We start from the raw sequence: 14,606 nt of genomic DNA, 5'->3' as shown, positions 1-14,606 counted from the left end.
TTAGAACTTTTGCATATGGATTTGTTTGGTCCTTCAAGGACAAAAAGCTTTGGAGGAAATTATTATGCTTTTGTTATTGTTGATGATTACTCACGATATACATGGACTTTCTTTCTCACACTAAAAAGTGAGGCATTTAAAGCTTTTAAAAAGTTTGCAAAAGCAGTTCAAAATGAAAAAGATTTGAAAATTAAAGTTTTAAGAAGTGATCATGGTGGAGAATCTCAAAATGAATTATTTGAAAACTTTTGTGAAGAAAACGGAATTATGCATAATTTTTCTGCACCTAGAACTCCTCAACAAAATGGAGTTGTAGAAAGGAAAAATAGATCTTTAGAAGAATTAGCTCGCACAATGTTGAACGAATATGATGTGCCTAAATATTTTTGGGCTGATGTTGTGAGCACAGCTTGTTATGTATTAAATAGAATGCTCATTAGACCAATTTTAAAAGTTACCCCCTATGAATTGTTTAAAGGAAGAAAGCCTAATGTAGCACATTTAAAAATATTTGGATGCAAATGCTTTCTTCTAAATAACGAAAAAGAAAATTTGGGTAAATTTGATTCTAAAGCTGATGAAGCTATTTTCTTAGGATATTCATTAACTAGTAAAGCCTATAGGATTTTTAATAGAAGAACCTTGAATATGGAAGAATCTGTGCATGTTGTTTTTGATGAAATTGTGGACCTTGAGGAGAACCCTCTTGAGTCAAATAAAACAAATGCAGGTGATGAAGAATATTTCAAAGAAGCCCTTGATGAGATATATCTAAATGAAAATCCACTAACTGAACCTGAAGATCTTGCCAAAAGCTGGAAATCACCTAGAGGATTATCTCTAGAAAATGTCATTGGAGATATATCAAAGGGAGTAGTTACTAGAAATATGTCAAATTTTTGTATGACTGTTGCCTTTGTTTCACAGATAGAACCCAAAAGTGTAGACAAAGCTCTTCAAGATGATCAATGGTGCATAGCAATGCAAGAAGAGCTGAATCAATTTGAAAGGAATGAAGTTTGGGAACTCATTCCTAGGGATGATTCACACCAAGTCATAGGAACAAAATAGGTGTTCAGAAACAAGCTGGATGAGGATGGAAACATCACTAAAAACAAAGCCAGACTTGTAGCAAAGGGATACAGACAAGAAGAAGGTATAGACTATGATGAGACTTATGCTCCAGTTGCCAGGTTAGAAGCTATACGTTTACTTCTTGCCTATGCTTCTCTCATGAAATTTAAATTATATCAGATGGATGTCAAAAGTGCTTTTTTAAATGGATTTATAAAAGAAAATGTGTATGTTGAACAACCACCTGGCTTTGAAGACTATAAGTTTCCTAATCACATTTATAAATTAAAAAAAGAATTGTATGGATTAAAACAAGCACCTAGATCTTGGTATGAACGATTAAGTACATTTTTGCTAGAAAATGATTTTGAAAGAGGTAAAATTGATTTAACTCTGTTTATTAGTAAATGAGCATATTTTGCTAGTTCAGATTTATGTAGATGACATAATATTTGGGTCTACTGATAGTTCACTATGTAAAGGCTTTGCAAGCATAATGCAGGGAGAGTTTGAAATGTCAATGATGGGAGAATTGACATTCTTTTTGGGTCTTCAAATTAAGCAAATGGAAAATGGAACTTTCATTTCTCAATCTAAGTACTGTAAAGAAGTACTTAAGAAATTTGGAATGGATACTGCTAAGGAAGCAAGTACTCCTATGGGAACCTCCTGCTACTTAGACAAAGATGAATCAGGAATAGAGGTAAATCAAACTATGTTTAGAGGCATGATAGGTTCTTTGTTGTATCTTACTGCAAGTAGGCCTGATATTATGCATTTTGTATGTGTGTGTGCTCGATTTCAAGCCAATCCAAAAGAATCACATCTTACTGCAATAAAAAGAATTTTAAAATACTTTAAAGGAACTGCATGTTTTGGACTTTGGTATCCTTCAGGAGCATCTCCTAATTTGATAGGCTATTCAGATGCTGATTATGGTGGCGGTAAAATAGATAGAAAAAGTACCAGTGGTACCTATCACCTCCTAGGTAGTTCATTAGTCTCTTGGCACTCGAAGAAACAAGCTTGTGTGGCTTTGTCAACTACAGAGGCTGAATACATAGCAGCTGGAAACTGTTGTGCTCAAATTTTTTGGATGAAACAACAACTAGAAGATTATAATATCTTTCTAAATCACATACCTCTGAAATGTGATAATACCAGTGCTATTAATTTAACCAAAAATCCCATAATGCACTCTAGGACAAAGCACATTGAAATAAGGCATCATTTCCTAAGAGATCACATTAATAAAGGAAATTGTGAGATAAAATACGTAGATACAAAGCATCAATTAGCTGATATCTTTACCAAACCTTTAGCTAAAGATAGATTTTATGAACTAAGAAGAGACTTAGGCATATTATAGATCTCTTAAATTGTCAAAAACTCAAAATCCTTAAAAAATCCGAAAAATAGCGTCAATAATCGATTATAAGTGTCAATAATCGATTATCAGACACTCTTAAAAATTCCCAAAACATTCTGGAATAATCGATTATCTGGAGACATAATCGATTATCCTTAAACTTCTCAGCCTTAAAATTCAAAAATGTTCTGTAATAATCCATTATTTGGGGCAATAATCGATTATCCTTAATTTTGAGCCAAAAATCAAAAACTCATTGGAATAATCGATTATCACTTAGGATAATCGATTATCAGCTCGTCAAGATTCATATTTTGCCCAGAACATGAACCAATAATCGATTATCATCTTAGGATAATCGATTATTACACGTTGTTGGACCAAATAATTTTAAAAACTAGCCGTTGCAACGGTTATATTTGCATCAAATCGCGTGTATATGGCCGTTGGAGACTCTTCTCTATAAATATGAGCCATTTTTCTCACTAGAACACTTTTTTCTCTCCATCAACACTCAAAGTTTTCTCATTTTCTCATTTTCTCATTTCTCAAAAACTCACAAAAACTTCCCTCTCCTTTACCTCAACCATGGTTGAATCCTCTCGTAGAAAGATTCCTACACGCAGAAGGACTGCATCTCGTGCCTCTCAACCCTCAACTGCACCTCGAACAGCTTCCATTGAAGGATGGATTTCGGATGAAGAAAGAAGATCTGAATTCATCACATTGTGGAAAGACAAACCCCTCATCACTACAAAATTCATCCAGTCTCAATGGTTTGTAAATCGCCATTTCACAATTCAAAATTTTCTGGGTGAACAAGGTGTGAAATTCTTCACAGAGATGCAAGGCATCTACTACCCTGATTTGGTACGAGCCTTCTACTTCAATTAAAAATTCAGAGATGGAGTTGGGTTCACAAAGGTGAAAGGTGTCAACATTATTCTAGATGATGATATTTGGGAAAATGTTGCACAATTTCCCATTCATGATGGCACATCCCCAATCCTCACAACTGGCATTGAAGGGTTCAACAAAATTTTTGCATATAGATCCTTTATGCGATGCCCAGATCAAGAAATAGGCCATCAATTGCTAGCCGGACCTCTCAAAATCGATGAGCGTCTACTTCACTATCTCATTATTTGGATTCTATGGCCACGTGGTACAAACCACGCACAGTGCAGTGAAGCAGATCTTATGATCATCTATGCCATGCTCAACCACATTCCTATCTATTGGCCAAGCATCATTCTTGACACCATGCTCAAAGCCAAGAGATTGCCTCAATATCCTCTCCCATATTCGTTGCTCATCTCTCGTATTTGTGAGTATAAAGGGGTAAATGTCTCTGATGAACAGTCTCATAAGACAACTACAGCCAACAAAATTGCGGAAAACTCCTTGAAGCAGATGAAGTTTATTCCTTTTGGGAATACCTACATTCACAAGGATGATATGCCTTCCTCGGACAATGAAGAAGAAGAAAATCCTCCCACTGCTCCTATTCATCCTGTTGACACAAATATTGGATCATCCAGTGGTGTTGGTGGCTCATCTTCTTCTTTAGAGGATCACATTTTAAATGTCAACCAAAGACTTGAAGAATTCTTTCTTCTCTCCACTCATAGACATGAAGAAGTCACTAGCTTAATTAGAGGATTAGATTCTAGGATCTCTAACTTAGAACATAAATTTGATAAATATGAGGAAGATAATGACATGAGTCAAGACTTTTAAAAGTCTATATCATAGTCTATTTTTTTGCAATTGTAATATGTTTTCCAGTTTTATTATTTTTTTTCAATAAAAGTATATTTGTCTTGTTATTCTTTACCATTGCCTAATTGAGGGGGAGCTTCCTCATTAAAACTTTTTTCATATGATCAAAACAGGGGGAGAAAAAGTTTAAACGTTTAAACCAAACAGTGCTACTAACAAATCTACTTGTAAGATATTTTGATTGCAGATACTTTAAACATATTGTTTTGATCATCATCAAAAAAGGGGAGATTGTTGGCAAAAGCAATACAAGTCTAAATGCTGAAGCAAGATTTTGATGATGATAAAAGAAGACTGAAAGCCATCCGGAAGTCAATATGAAGACCATGTGTTGTTATGTTTAAACCTATCTTGTAAAATGTAATTAGATTAGTTAGAACCAGTATTGTACAAAGAAAATTCTGGTATTTCTCAAAAAATCAAAGTGATAATCGATTATCCTGAGCTGAACCAGTTCCTTTTCAAGCAAGCATTGGAATAATCGATTATCACCTCTGATAATCGATTATCTGCTCAAAAAATTTGTTTTTCATAAACCACACTGGAATAATCGATTGTCACTAGTGATAACTGGTCAGTTGGGTGCGACTGTTCAACTTTTTGACCTAATTTCTGGAACCCCTATTTAAAAGAACCTCAGAGTTACTTCTCACTTAGCTTTTTGAGAAGCTAGAGTACTAGTGTTGTGACTGCAAGAGAGTTCTCTGAGTGTTCTCAATAGAAGCTTTGAAAAACCTAGTGTGGGTATAGCGATAACTTTTACTGAGAGGTGTTCTAGGAGATTGAGTGCTGCTGCTGTTGCTAGGAAAGCTAAGGTCAAGGTTCTCTGTGTGATTCAGAGAAAGGTGTTCATCTCTTGTGTGATTCAAGAGAGGTGTTTTCTTTCCTTACACTCTTAATATCTGATTGTAAATCTGTTACTTGTTAGGGATTTAGTTAATCTCGTTTTTGAGAGATTAATAACTAGACGTAGGGTCTTTTTATCCGAACCAGTATAAATACTTGTGTTCAATCTTCTTCTCTATCTCTTTATTTCATCTATTATTGTGTTTAAAGAAATTAATTATTGATTTAATTGATAAATTTTGGAAAATTTTAAAGTATTAATTTTATTACTTAAAAACCAATTCACCCCCCTCTTGGGTTTGTCCACACGCTCAAACATTCCGCTGCGCGATACCAACACATTAATCCCCTTTGACTAGTTGCAATAAGTTTCTTCTGAAATTTTGAGTAATTTTCATGAAAAAAACATGATTTATTTAAATTGTAAATAGTGGAAAGTAGTAAAAAACAATTGAAAATTTTTTACCTACAAATTGAATTTTTTAAATTTAGAAACAAATTGAATTTGAGTATCCACGAACCTGTTTGTTATGAAATTTTGAGATCTTTTTGTACATAAAATTTTAATTACTTGAATTGTAAATAGTTAAAAATAGTAAAAAGAATTAAAAAGGGTTACTAGGAGATGGAATTTGTCAAATTCAAGAACACAAATCCTATCCTAGTGTTGGTTAACTTGTTTCTTGTTAAACTTTTTGCAATTTTTTTATATAAAATATCATTTATTTAATATGTATATAGTAAAAATCAGTAAAAAAATTAAAGAAGTGTGCCAAAAAGAAGAAAATTTTCATAACACCAATAATTCTCTTTGACTTTTTGCAACAAGTTTTTCATGAAATTTTGAGCAATTTTTATGTGAAAACAAAAATTATTTAAATTGTAAATAGTAGAAAGTAGTAAAAAACCATTGAAAATATGTTACCTAGAGATTGAATTTTATAAATTTCAGAAACTAATCCCATTTGAGTATCCGCGAACCTGTTTGTTGTGAAATTTTGAGATATTTTTGTATATAAAATTTTAATTACTTGAATTGTAAATAGTTAAAAATAGTAAAAAGAACTAAAAAAGGGTTACCAAGATATGGAATTTGTCAAATTCAAGAACACAAATCCTATCCTAGTATTGGTTAACTTGTTTCTTGTTAAACTTTTTGCAATTTTTTATATAAAATATCAATTATTTAATTTGTATATAGTAAAAATTAGTAAAAAATTAAAGAAGTGTGACAAAAAGAAGAAAATTTTCAAATTTCATAACACCAATAATCCTCTTTGACTATTTGCAACAAGTTTCTCATGAAATTTTGAGCAATTTTTAAGTAGAAAACATGAATTATTTAAATTGTAAACAGTAGAAAGTAGTAAAAAACCATTGAAAATTTGTTACTTAGAGATCGAATTTTATAAATTTCAGAAACTAATCCCATTTGAGTATCTGCCAACCTGTTTGTTATGAAATTTTGAGATCTTTTTGTACATATCAGTTCAATTATTTGAATTGCAAATAGTTAAAAATAGTAAAAAGAATTAAAAAATTGATACCAAGAGATGGAATTTATCAAATTTAAGAGCACAAATCCTATGCTAGTATTGACCAACTCGTTACTTGTGAAATTTTTTGCAATTTCTATATATAAAATATCAATTATTTAAATTGTAAAGAGTAAAAATTAGTAAAACATTAAAAAAGTGTCACAAAAAGAAGAAAATTTTCAAATTTCATAACACCAGTAATCCCTTTGACAATTTGCAACAAGTTTCTTCTGAAATTTTGAGCAATTTTTATGAAAAAAACATGAATTATGTAAATGGAAAATAGTAGAAAGTAGAAAAAAACAATAGAAAATTTGTTACCTAGAGAAAGAATTTTTTAAATTTAGAAAAAAATTGCATTTGAGTATCCGCGAACCTGTTTGTTATGAAATTTTGAGATATTTTTGTATATAAAATTTTAATTACTTGAATTGTAAATAGTTAAAAATAGTAAAAAGAAATAAAAAAGGGTTACCAAGATATGCAATTTGTCAAATTCAAGAACACAAATCCTATCCTAGTATTGGTTAACTTGTTTCTTGTTAAACTTTTTGCAATTTTTTTATATAAAATATCAATTATTTAATTTGTATATAGTAAAAATTAGTAAAAAATTAAAGAAGTGTGACAAAAAGAAGAAAATTTTCAAATTTCATAACACCAATAATCCTCTTTGACTATTTGCAACAAGTTTCTCATGAAATTTTGAGCAATTTTTAAGTAGAAAACATGAATTATTTAAATTGTAAACAGTAGAAAGTAGTAAAAAACCATTGAAAATTTGTTACCTAGAGATCGAATTTTATAAATTTCAGAAACTAATCCCATTTGAGTATCTGCCAACCTGTTTGTTATGAAATTTTGAGATCTTTTTATACATATAACTTCAATTATTTGAATTGTAAATAGTTAAAAATAATAAAAAGAATTAAAAAATTGTTACTAGGAGATGAAATTTGTCAAATTTAAGAACACAAATCCTATCCTAGTACTGGCCAACTCGTTACTTGTGAAATCTTTTGCAATTTTTATATATAAAATATCAATTATTTAAATTGTAAAGAGTAAGAATTAGTAAAAAATTAAAAAAAATGTCACAAAAAGAAGCAAATTTTCAAATTTCATAACACCAATAATCCCTTTGACAATTTGCAACAAGTTTCTTCTGACATTTTGAGCAATTTTTATAAAAAAAACATGATTTATTTAAATTGTAAATAGTAGAAAGTAGTAAAAAACAATTGAAAAATTGTTACCTAGAGATTGAATTTTTTAAATCTAGAAACAAATTGCATTTGAGTATCCGCGAACCTGTTTTTTATGAAATTTTGAGATATTTTTGTACATAAAATTTTAATTACTTGAATTGTAAATAGTTAAAAATAGTAAAAGGAATTAAAAAAGGGTTATCAGGAGATGGAATTTGTCAAATTCAACAACACAAATCCTATCCTAGTATTGGTTAACTTGTTTCTTGTTAAACTTTTTGCAATTTGTTTATGTAAAATATCAATTATTTAATTTGTATATAGCAAAAATTAGTAAAAAATTAAAGAAGTGTGAGAAAAAGAAGAAAATTTTCAAATTTCTTAACACCAATAATCCTCTTTGAGTATTTGCAACAAGTTTCTCATGAAATTTTGAGCAATTTGTATGTAGAAAACATGAATTATTTAAATTGTAAACAGTAGAAAGTACTAAAAAACCATTGAAAATTTGTTACCTAGAGATCAAATTTTATAAATTTCAGAAACTAATCCCATTTGAGTATCTGCCAACGTATTTGTTATGAAATTTTGAGATCTTTTTGTACATATAAGTTGAATTATTTGAATTGTAAATAGTTAAACATAGTAAAAAGAATTAAAAAATTTTTACTAGGAGATGTAATTTGTCAAATTTAAGAACACAAATCCTATCCTAGTACTGGCCAACTCGTTACTTGTGATTTTTTTTTCAATCTTTATATATAAAATATCAATTATCTAAATTGGAAAGAGTAAAAATTAGTAAAAAATTAAAAAAGTGTAACAAAAAGAAGAATATTTTCAAATTTCATAACGACAATAATCCCTTTGACAATTTGCAACAAGTTTCTTCTGAAATTTTGAGCAATTTTTATATATAAAATATCAGTTATTTAAATTGGAAAGAGTAAAAATTAGTAAAAAATTTAAAAAGTGTCACAAAAAGAAGAAAATTTTCAAATTCATGACACCAATAATCCCTTTGACAATTTGCAACATGTTTCGTATGAAATTTTGAGCAATTTTTATGAAGAAAACATGAACTATTTAAATTGTAAATAGTAGAAAGTAGTAAAAAACAATTGAAAAATTGTTACCTAGAGATTGAATTTTTTAAATTTAGCAACAAACTTCATTTGAGTATTCGCGAACCTGTTTGTTATGAAATTTTGTGATATTTTTGAAAATAAAATTTTAATTATTTGAATTGTAAATAGTTAAAAATAGTAAAAAGAATTAAAAAAGTGTTACGAGGAGATGGAATTGGTTACATTCAAGAACACAAATCCTATCCTGGTATTGGTTGACTTGTTTCTTGTTAAACTTTTTGCAATTATTTATATAAAATATCAATTATTTAATTTGTACATAGTAAAAATTAGTAAAAAATCAAAGAAGTGTGACAAAAAGAAGAAAATTTTCAAATTTCATAACACCAATAATCCTCTTTGACTATTTGCAACAAGTTTCTCATGAAATTTTGAGCAATTTTTATGTAGGAAACATGAATTATTTAAATTGTCAATACTAGAAAGTATTAAAAAACAATTGAAAAATTTGTTACCTAGAGATTGAATTTTATAAATTTCAGAAATTAATCCCATTTGAGTATCTGCCAACCTGTTTGTTATGGAATTTTGAGATCTTTTTGTACATAAAAGTTCAATTATTTGAATTGTAAATAGTTAAAAATAGTAAAAGTAATTAAAAAATTGTTAGCAGGAGATGGGATTTGTCAAATTTAAGAACAAAAATGTTATTTTTGTATTGGCCAACTCGTTACTTGTGAAATTTTTTACAATTTTTATATATAAAATATCAATTATTTAAATTGTAAAGAGTAAAAATTAGTAAAAAATTATAAAAGTGTCACAAAAAGAAGAAAATTTTCAAATTTCATAACACCAATAATCCCTTTGACAATTTGCAACAAGTTTCTTCTGAAATTTTGGGCAATTTTTATGAAAAAAACACGATTTATTTAAATTGTAAATAGTAGAAAGTAGTAAAAAATAATTGAAAAATTGTTACCTAGAGATTGAATTTCTTAAAGTGAGAAACAAATTGAATTTGAGTATCCACAAACCTGTTTGTTATGAAATTTTGAGATCTTTTTGTACATAAAACATCAATTATTTGAATTGTAAATAGTTAAAAATAGTAAGAAGAATTAAAAAAGGGTTACCAGGAGATGGAATTTGTCAAATTTAAGAACACAAATCCTATCCTAGTATTGGCCAACTCGTTACTTGCGAAATTTTTAGCAATTTTTATATATAAAATATCAATTATTTAAATTGTAAAGAGTTAAAATTAGTAAAAAATTAAAAAAGTGTCACAAAAAGAAGAAAATTTTCAAATTTCACAACACCAATAATCCCTTTGACAATTTGCAACAAGTTTCTTCTTAAATTTTGAGCAATTTTTATGAAAAAAACATGATTTATTTAAATTGTAAATAGTAGAAAGTAGTAAAAAGCAATTGAAAAATTGTTACCTAGAGATTGAATTTTTTAAATTTAGAAACAAATTGCATTTGAGTATTACGAACCTGTTTGTTATGCAAAAAGTGCGACAAAAAGAAGAAAATTTTCAAATATCATAACACCAATAATCCTCTTTGACTATCTGCAATAAGTTTCTCGTGAAATTTTGAGCAATTTTTATATACAAAACATGAATTATTTAAATTGTAAATAGTAGAAAGTAGTATAAAACCATTGAAAATTTGTTACCTAGAGATTGAATTTTATAAATTTCAGAAACTAATCCCATTTGAGTATCTGCCAACCTGTTTGTTATGAAATTTTGAGATCTTTTTGTACATATAAGTTCAACTATTTGAATTGTAAATAGTTAAAAATAGTAAAAAGAATTAAAAAATTTTACTAGGAGATGGAATTTGTCAAATTTAAGAACACAAAGCCTATCCTAGTATTGGCCAACTCGTTACTTGCAAAATTTTTAGCAATTTTTATATATAAAATATCAATTATTTAAATTGTAAAGAGTTAAAATTTGTAAAAAATTAAAAAAGTTTCACAAAAAGAAAAAAAATTTCAAATTTCATAACACCAATAATCCCTTTGACAATTTGCAACAAGTTTCTTCTGAAATTTTAAGCAATTTTAATGAAAAAAACATGATTTATTTAAATTGTAAATAGTACAAAGTAGTAAAATACAATTGAAAGATTGTTACCTAGAGATTGAATTTTTTAAATTTAGAAACAAATTGCATTTGAGTATCCACGAACTTGTTTGTTATGAAATTTTGAGAACTTTTTGTACATAAAAGTTTAATTACTTGAATTGTAAATAGTTAAAAATAGTAAAAAGAATTAAAAAAATGGTTACCAGGAGATGGAATTTATCAAATTCAAGAACACAAATCCTATCCTAGTATTGGTTAATTTGTTTCTTGTTAAACTTTTTGCAATTTTTTTATATAAAATATCAATTATTTAATTTGTATATAGTAAATATTAGTAAAAAATTAAAGAAGTGTCACAAAAAGAAGAAAATTTTCAAATATCATAACACCAATAATCCTCTTTGACTCTCTGCAACAAGTTTCTGATGAAATTTTGAGCAATTTTTATGTACAAAACATGAATTATTTAAATTGTAAATAGTAGAAAGTAGTATAAAACCATTGAAAATTTGTTACCTAGAGATTGAATTTTATAAATTTCAGAAACTAATCCCATTTGAGTATCTGCCAACCTGTTTGTTATGAAATTTTGAGATCTTTTTGTACATATAAGTTCAACTATTTGAATTGTAAATAGTTAAAAATAGTAAAAAGAATTAAAAAATTGTTACTAGGAGATGGAATTTGTCAAATTTAAGAACACAAATCCTATCCTAGTATTGGCCAACTCGTTACTTGCAAAATTTTTAGCAATTTTTATATATAAAATATCAATTATTTAAATTGTAAAGAGTTAAAATTTGTAAAAAATTAAAAAAAGTTTCACAAAAAGAAGAAAATTTTCAAATTTCATAACACCAATAATCCCTTTGACAATTTGCAACAAGTTTCTTCTGAAATTTTGAGCAATTTTTATGAAAAAAACATGATTTATTTAAATTGTAAATAGTACAAAGTAGTAAAAAACAATTGAAAAATTGTTACCTAGAGATTGAATTTTTTAAATTTAGAAACAAATTGCATTTGAGTATCCACGAAATTGTTTGTTATGAAATTTTGAGATATTTTTGTACATAAAATTTTAATTACTTGAATTGTAAATAGTTAAAAATAGTAAAAACAATTAAAAAAGTCTTACCAGGAGATGAAATTTGTCAAATTTAAGAACACAAATCCTGTCCTAGTATTGACCAACTCGTTTCTCGTAAAATTTTTTGCAATTTTTATATATAAAATATCAATTATTTAATTTGTATATAGTAAAAATTAGTAAAAAATTAAAGAAGTGTGAGAAAAAGAAGAAAATTTTCAAATTTCATAACACCAATAATCCTCTTTGACTATTTGCAACAAGTTTCTCATGAAATTTTGAGCAATTTTTATGTAGAAAACATGAATTATTTAAATTGTAAATAGTAGAAAGTAGTAAAAAACAATTCAATTTTTTTTTTACCTAGATATGGAATTTTATAAATTTCAGAAACTAATCCCATTAGAGTATCTGCCAACCAGTTTGTTATGGAATTTTGAGATCTTTTTGTACATATAAGTTCAATTATTTGAATTGTAAATATTAGAGAATAGTAAAAAGAATTAAAAGATTGTTACCAGGAGATGAATTTGTCAAATTTAAGAACACAAATTCTATCCTAGTATTGGCCAACTCTTTACTTGTGAAATTTTTTGCAATTTTTATATATAAAATATAGATTATTTAATTTGTATATAGTAAAAATTAGTAAAAACCTCTTAAAGAAGTTCAACTATTTGAATTGTAAATAGTGAAAAATAGTAAAAAGAATTAAAAAATTGTTACCAGGAGATGGAATTTGTCAAATTTAAGAACAAAAATGCTATTCTTGTATTCGCCAAAATTAGTAAAAAAATTTCAGAAATTTATTTTTTAAATTTCAGAAACTAATCCCATTTGAGAATTCGCCAACCTGTTTGTTATGAAATATTGAGATTTTTTGGTACATTCAATTTCAATTATTTCAATTATTTGAATTGTAAGAATTAAAAAAGTCTTACCAAGAGATGGAATTTGTCAATTTAAGAACACAAATCCTATCCTAGTAATGGCCAACTCGTTTCTTGTGATTTTTTTTTTCAATTTTTATATATAAAATATCAATTGTAAATAATAAAAATTAGTAAAAAATAAAAAAGTGTCACAAAAACAAGAAAATTTTTAAATTTCGTAACACCATTATGTTGGCAAAAGCAATACAAGTCTAAATGCTGAAGTAAGATTTTGATGATGATAAAAGAAGCCTGAAAGCCATCCGGAAGTCAATATGAAGACCATATGTTGTTATGTTTAAAGCTATCTTGTAAAATGTAATTAGATTAGTTAGAATCAGTATTGTACAAAGAAAATTATGGTATTTCTCGAAAAATCAAAGTGATAATCGATTATCACTTAGAATAATAGATTATCCTGAGCTGAACCAATTCATTTTCAAGAAAGCACTGGAATAATCGATTATCACCTCTGATAATGATTATCTGCTCAAAAAAATTGTTTTTCATAAACCCCACTTGAATAATCGATTATCATTAGTGATAATCGATTATCCTGGTCAGTTGGGCGCGACTATTCAACTTTTTGACCTAATTTCTGGAACCCTTATTTAAAGGAACCTCAGAGTTACTTCTCACTTACCTTTTTTAGAAACTAGAGTACTAGTGTTGTGACTGCAAGAGAGTTCTCTGAGTGTTCTCAATAGAAGCTTTGAAAAACCTAGTGTGGGTAGAGCGATAACTTTTCTGAAAGGTGTTCTAGGAGATTGAGTGCTGCTGTTGTTGCTAGGAAAGCTAAGGTCAAGGTTCTCTGTGTGATTCAGAGAAAGGTGTTCATCTCTTGTGTGATTCAAGAGAGGTGTTTTCTTTCCTTACACTCCTAATATCTGATTGTAAATCTGTTACTTGTTAGTGATTTAGTTAATCTCGTTTTTGAGAGATTAACAACTGGACGTAGGGTCTTTTGATCCCAACCAGTATAAATACTTGTGTTCAATCTTCTTCTCTATCTCTTTATTTCATCTATTATTGTGTTTAAAGAAATTTATTATTGATTTAATTGATAAATTTTGGAAAAATTTTAAAGTATTAATTTTATTACTTAAAAACCAATTCACCCCCCTCTTGGTTTTGTCCGCACGCTCAAACATTCCGCTGCACGATACCAACAATTGGTATTAGAGCTTGCTTTGATAGTTATTCAAAATTTTCGAAAATGGTTGGACAAAATCAAAGCTTTGCTGAGGGTGCCTCTATCAACAGACGTCCTCTATTTACTAGTGAAAATTATCCTTTTTGGAAAGTTAGAATGCAAATTTTTCTGGAATCTGTTGATAGAGGTATTTGGGATGCTGTTTTAAATGGTCCATTTGTTCCTGTTAATATTGTAAATGATGTGCAGGAACCAAAGCCATTTTCGCAATGGACAGCAGACGAAAATAGACGAGCCCAATATGATGTAAAAGCTAAAATATAATTTCATCTGCTTTAACCCTAGATGAGTTTTACAGGATCTCAGTATGCACCAGTGCACAAGAAATGTGGGAAATATTGCGTGTAAACCATGAAGGAACA

This window comes from Vigna unguiculata, chromosome 10, assembly GCF_037176805.1.
Source record: "Vigna unguiculata cultivar grain cowpea cultivar isolate G323 ecotype 2 chromosome 10, ASM3717680v1, whole genome shotgun sequence".
NCBI lineage: Eukaryota > Viridiplantae > Streptophyta > Magnoliopsida > Fabales > Fabaceae > Vigna > Vigna unguiculata.
The sequence above is the reverse complement of the archived record's forward strand: the minus strand, read 5'-3'. Positions refer to the sequence as shown.